The 4,833-nt window shown below is 29.6% G+C and overlaps 1 long non-coding RNA gene across 2 annotated transcripts; it reads right to left on the bottom strand.

Moving 5' to 3' along the window:
* Nucleotides 1-2,392: 2,392 nt before the first annotated feature.
* LOC145794722 (uncharacterized) lies at nucleotides 2,393-4,223 on the bottom strand. Of its 2 annotated transcripts, none has more exons than XR_014334653.1 (3): nucleotides 4,003-4,223; nucleotides 3,760-3,829; nucleotides 2,393-3,475 (listed from the first exon to the last, which is right to left on the bottom strand). It is a non-coding gene; the product is annotated as an uncharacterized LOC145794722 (long non-coding RNA). The 2 variants fall into 2 exon arrangements; XR_014334651.1 differs by having other exon boundaries at nucleotides 2,393-3,472.
* Between the last annotated feature and the right edge of the window lie 610 nt (nucleotides 4,224-4,833).

Below are 4,833 nucleotides of genomic sequence, written 5' to 3'. Positions count from 1 at the left end.
GGAATAGCTTTCTTTAGCGACGGAAAATTAATTAGTAGCCCAAAAATAATAGAATTGGCGACTAAATAATTTTTTTAGTCGCCAAAAGTGATCTAAAATTTTTTTAATAAATAATTTATTTTTTACATAAATCATATTGAATATATATAAATACATTTATATATATAGTTTTGTATTAATACTAGTGAAAGTAATATATAAATAATATAAGTTGCAACTATAATCATGAGATGGTTTAGTGGCATAGTGGGTTGGAGTGTGTGGATAAGGTTTGGAAACTTGGACGTCTCAGGTTCGAAGCGTGTCTGAGGCACAAAGGGAATTTTTTTTTTTTTTTTCAAAAATGCTTTTGGCGACTAAACACTGTGGTCGCCAAAAGATTGAGCATTGCCGACGGAAAAAATAGTCACCAAATGTATAAATAATAAAAAAATTAATTAACTATTGGTGACTAATAGTTTAGTCGCCAAAGGTATAATTTCTAAAAATGGAATTGACTATTGGCGACTAAAATCTTAGTCGCAGAAGACCTGTGTATTGCCGACTAAATGTTTTTTAGTCGCCAAAGGTATTGCCGACTGTCTGTTCACGACAAACCCGGCGACTAAAAGATTTTGTCGGGAAAAGTGGAAATTTGACATTTGGCTACTAAAAAGGGACTTTTGGCGACTAAAAATTTAGTCGCCAAAGGTGTATTTTCTTGTAGTGATTATAAAAGTGTATAAATAGACCATTAAATTATTAAAAAGTATCACTTTATTTTCTAAATTATAAAAAGCATACAAATTAGACCCCCTAATGGAAGGGGTCAAAGTGAAATACGCCAATAATTTAAGAGTCTATTTGTACGGTTTTATATTTTAAGTAATAACGTGATACTTTTCAATAGTTTAAGAATCTATTTGTATGTTTTTATGATTTACGGGGTTCAAGTGATACTTTTTAATAATTTAAGGGGCCGTTGTGCAAAAAATTCTTTTTATTTTAGTAATGTTAAAGGAAAAAATATATATAAATGGTGTGAAAATAAAAGAATAATATATATATATATATATACATTTTAGTCTACAAAGATGACATATATTATTTTTTGAAAAATTAAAAATTAAAAATAAAAAATAAAAAAAGAATTAGGATTTGAATTTTGTAACAAAATAAATCCTGAATTTTTAATTTTATCAATTGAAAAAAAAATCAAAAAATTAGAATTTAAATTGATCAAATTAAATACTTAAGATTTATTTTATTCTAAGACTCAAGCTTTGGGAATTTTTTTTTGTAATTATTTCTATTTTTTTTATCCATATAAAAGTGTTTTATCAATTAAATTTTTATAGATATATAAATAATTATGTTAAAATTGTAAAATTTATTCTAGGAAATTTTTTTATTGTCCATGATATTAAGATTTTATGAAAAAAAGAACATACAATATTTTTATAACAATTGAGGTCCAACATTTTCATAGAGAAAATACAACACAGAGAAATTTCACCCTGATACAAATAAAAATTTCAATTTTTACAAAAAAATTTATCTAGTATAATCATAGAGCAATTTCATTGAAGAGATCTTAACTAATAAAAAAAATATACTTACAGAAAATCACGACACAACAGTTCTTTCTTCAAATTATTACATACTTATGAAAAAGTTTATAAGATTATTTATTAAAGTTAATAAAATTTACAATCCATCTAAAATTGTTTTTCTAACTAAACATTGATTTATTATTCTATCTTTTTTATATTAAGTAGATAAATATATAAAGCAAAAAAAATCATAATATAGGGTAACAAATGAAAAGTGCAATATACAAACAATCAAGATAAAGACAACAAGAAAAAGACCAAGTAAACCATAAGACGCTAGGGGCAATAATGGAAGAAAGTTGTAAAAAACAACTCATGGCACAGTTTTTAAAACAAAAAGTGTTTCTTACTAGGATTTGACATCTTTTCAATTAAACATTCAATTAGATCCAACAATTGAAATTTCTTACTAATAAAAATCATTAAACAATGTTTGTTACTAATAAGAATTTATAAAAATTTGATCTAATTAAATTTTTTCAAAAATTCTTACCGATAAAAGTTTGTTTAATAACTCTTACCAATCAAAATCTTCCATTTAATGACTCTTATGGGTTAAAATCTTCCGTTTAATGATTCTTACCGATTAGAGACCTCAATGATCTGATCTAATTAAAATTTCAACCGGAGACAAGCTATATCCTTCTTATTATATATAGATACTAGTGCATAACCTGTGCTGATGGCACTCCTAACCTACTTGAACAAAATCAAAAAAAATTCCAAGAAAATCTAGAGTAAGCATGAGAGGCTGCCAATTAAAAATTTATTCAAGCCTGATCATGCATATGCGCAAAAAAAAAAAAAAAAAAAAAATGCCCATCATACTGCAAGGCTTTGTGCAGTGGTTGAATGTTTCTAAATTAGAAATGGTTGGTCTTGACTAACTGTTAATAAAGAAGCACAACATTAGAGTATGTTCTTCACCACTCTATATAAATGAGGAAAGGCCACCGCAAAAGAACAGTCACTTGCCCAAATATCCTCCCCAATGCTAACTTTTTCCCCTTACGCATCCTCAAGGAAAGAAACCTACACCAAAGTGGAAAAATATGAGAGAGATTTTCAAGGAGAGCAACTAAATACCACCTCATCAAAGTATCCTCAACTCCCTAAATCTGTAATCACCCCTTCACGATGGCATGCCACCAAATTATGGTTGTCATCTCTTTGCTGTTGCTTCCATTGGACTTCTGGCCAACTCTCTAAATCTCTAGTCACTACAGGACATGGTCACTGTCCGAGGCAGACCGCATTCTTGTAGCTAGAGTAATCATTATCTACAAAGACCATAGATAAAGTTAGTATTATCTATCCAACAACCTGCTTTGGCATGTTCGTACAACTATAGCATGCTCCAATTAATAAATTGGAGTTTGTACCTTTTACTACCAGTCTATAAGTTCATCAACTAAGCAGACTCGTGTAATTTACAGTGAGACATGATTTTTGTTTCTATATATACAAAATCTCAAAAGAAGAAGAGACCAAAAAATAAAAATAAAAATCCGAGGCAAAAATACCTGAAGCAACAAGAAGACAAACTATCTCCAAAAAAAATTTCATTAAAGAGGTTCATTCATATAAATCAAAGCAGCATTATTACAAAGAGAATACAGAATTGAGTACACCAACCCACATCCTCTGAAACATTGCTAACATCCCAAAAGTTGATTAAATAAAATTAACTGCCAAAATATTTTTTTAAACAAAGATTACGACCAAATGCTTGATTAAACATCAAAATAGAACATAAAGATATTTTCTAATTCAACCCATAGATTAGAGAGCGACATAGCAAAAGGCAGAATAAAGGGACAAGAGACATACCATAGTAGATGCAGCCCACCTCTTCCGCAGGCAATTTGTGGTTCAGGCCACTGCTGGCAAAAATCAAAAAACCAAAAGAAAGATAATGAAATTGAATTAAATATAATTAAGTAGAGAAACTGATAGTTAAATAAAGAGTGGGAAAAACAAAATGAAGATGGGATTTTAAAATCATTACATGAAGATTGGCTTTAGAAACAAACCCATTTCATTATAGAAATTTAATAGTTCATACAGAAACCCATGTTAATATTTTTTAAATAAAAAACATTCAAAAACACATTTAAATCTAATCATTTCAGAAAATATTTATATGAAAATCACGGCATTTCCTCACCTTCCACCCAACACTACCTTTGCCTTTGCCAATGGAAGCTCGCCTTCCTCCAACCAATCAGTTGACTCTTCTAGGATTTTTAAAATAAAAAAAAGGCATCAGTTGGTTTGTGCGCTTTGTAATTGATGGATAACATGCTGATTTATTAAATGCAGATAAAAACGTGAAAAATGCAAGGAATAAAAAATGCACGCATGATATCTTGCTATTAGAGAGAAAGGATGTTAACCAAAGAAATATCACCTCTCTTTTGCATTAAGAAAGAGAGAGAGTGGTGAGGCAGGTGAGGCCCTTTTTGCCGGCTGGTGTGGTGGCTGGCAGTGGTGAGGTCAGGACATAGAAGTGACCTCTAATGGTATCACTTTTGATCTGTTGGTTTTCTGCTAAGAGATTTGATTCATTAACATCTATAACTAAACTTGAAATGGTAGCTAAGTCATGCAACCTGAAGAATAATCAGGCCAAGCAACCCTACGAATTTCAAAATGTATCAATCCATTGAGAAAATAAAGAAATGAGAACGTAACTATTACAAATAAATGACTTGATTTGCGGTTTTTTAAAAAGAGAATTAAATGTTCTATAATATATAAGAAATAAGTGGATCTGTTTTCATCAGTTATGATTTTGAATAACTAAGAAACAACATTAAACCTAAAAAAAATCATGCACCTAATTGCTACGGAATGTGTTTCACAATGGATGCCAAACACCTTATTAGAGAAAGAAGGTGATGGAGATTACCAAAAGAAATTGCAAAAAATAAAAAACTAAAAAATTAATCTAAGAAAACATCAAATAGCTTCAACTATTAATAGGTACCAAAAGTATAGTTCAAATCATCACAAATCTAATTAATCAACCTTTCCAGCAACTTTTCCCATGGTTTCAACATCTCTATCATAATTTGATTAACAAAACTAACTAATTAAAATACCTATTTGGGATCTCCTTCAATATTGATGATGACCGAGTACTGATCTTCTATGGTAACTGTGACGTCCAGGTCTTTCCTTTCTTTCTTTTCTTCTCTTTTCTTTCTTTCTTTTCCCCGTCTTTCTTTTATTTTCATTG

This window comes from Camellia sinensis, chromosome 7 (assembly GCF_055761805.1).
Source record: "Camellia sinensis isolate YWXY chromosome 7, ASM5576180v1, whole genome shotgun sequence".
Taxonomy (NCBI): domain Eukaryota; kingdom Viridiplantae; phylum Streptophyta; class Magnoliopsida; order Ericales; family Theaceae; genus Camellia; species Camellia sinensis.
Note: the sequence above shows the minus strand (reverse complement) of the source record. Positions and strands in the feature narration are given on the sequence as shown.